This window comes from Solanum stenotomum, chromosome 11 (genome assembly GCF_019186545.1).
Source record: "Solanum stenotomum isolate F172 chromosome 11, ASM1918654v1, whole genome shotgun sequence".
Classification (NCBI taxonomy): Eukaryota; Viridiplantae; Streptophyta; class Magnoliopsida; order Solanales; family Solanaceae; genus Solanum; species Solanum stenotomum.
In genome coordinates, this window is record NC_064292.1 from 3,590,094 (window position 1) to 3,591,825 (window position 1,732).

Sequence of the window (1,732 nt, forward strand, 5' to 3'; positions counted from 1 at the left end):
TATTCAGAAATAATAACATCTTATTATGCTAAAGATATTTAAGATATATTATTTAACTATTTTATATATTATTTTACTTATATATACTGTATTGTTTTCTAACGAAATCCTCACAATAACATAGCTCTAGATTATAATGGTCAATATAATTTTATATATGTAAGTTGCAGTATTTTATTACGGTCAATATTGGTAGGTGAAATTCCTAGTACTGCGCACTGCTGCAGCCACCAAAATAACAAATGGTCGAGTTGGATCGAATTTGAATAGACGAGATAAATAATTAAATAAAAATTATGAATAAAAAAATTAATTTGTACATATTTAATACTGATTAATTGACGGTTAATATAAATATTTATATTACTCATGATTTCAGAATATTCGGTTGAAAATACAAACTAAAAATCAAGATAAGTTTAGAGTTTCAAAAAACGGAAACTTATAAAAAAATAACTATAGATAGATGAATATATAATGAAGTTATCAAGTTAATAAATACACAACATGATATAATGACTAATATGAACGAATAATTCAGGTAAAAGACACATGCATTTTTTAATTTAAAAAAATGGGATCTTTTTCAATAAAATGAATTTGATTGAAAAATTGAAATAGAATTTCCAACATGAAGAGTCAAAGAAAAAAGAACTGTCGATTGTCTTTTTATGTTTGTATTAATTATGATTTGACTAAAAGAAAACAACATATGCTTCAAACTTGCTTTACTATTGCTAAAAAATGTGGTGGAATGAATTTTGTAACAAAATCGAATGTAGTATTTTCACTAAAAATGTAAAATATAAAATATTCATAATTCCAAAAAATTTAATATTGACTTAACCCATGAGATGTACAAGATCTCTTTCACTTCTAAAGATAAATTTTGAGTTCAAATATTCCTGAAAATAAAATTAAAAATGTTAAAGAATGTGTTATACATTACCTGAATCAATTTAATTAGCCATGATCTCAATATAAATATCAAACCTTCTACGAATTACAATATAATGTCCACTTGCAAGAAGTTATCGCTGGGTATATTATTATTGTTAGTTGTGTGTTGTTATATATATATATATACAATATAATTTTTTAATAAAATTTAAACCCCCTTGTGCTCGACTAGATGAATAGAATATGTTCACCAATTTTAACGATAGATTTTTGAGTTCAAGTCTTGAAAATAAAAAGTATCTTGATAAAAATTATGGCGGCATAATACATAAATATATTCTTTAATCTAGCTTAAACTGACACCTATATATGTCCTTCAACTTTGGGTGTGCACAACTAATTATTTAAATTTATATAAATTGAACACGTAGGACACAAAATTGTCATGTAAGATGTCATGTAGAACGAATGTCATGCCTATTTGTGCAATTTTGTATAAATTTTGCACACCATAAGTTAGAAGACATAGATATCAGTTGAGGTCAAGTTAAAAAATACATTTATATATTATGTAAGAGACATACGTTATGCAATGCGAATCAAATTAGTCTTATTTCACAATATGAATATCGTACATCGGATAAGAAATCAAAAGAAACATGTTCACCTGAAATAGCTAGAGCCTAGAAACTTCTTCCTCATGTGTAGTCAAAGATAGTTTTTAAGATCTTTTTGGTCAATTTCACATTCACATTTCAATTTCCACTAAGACTGCTTTAGTTTTTTCTTCTATATAAGTAACGTTTAATATTACTAAAATAATTGCATCCTT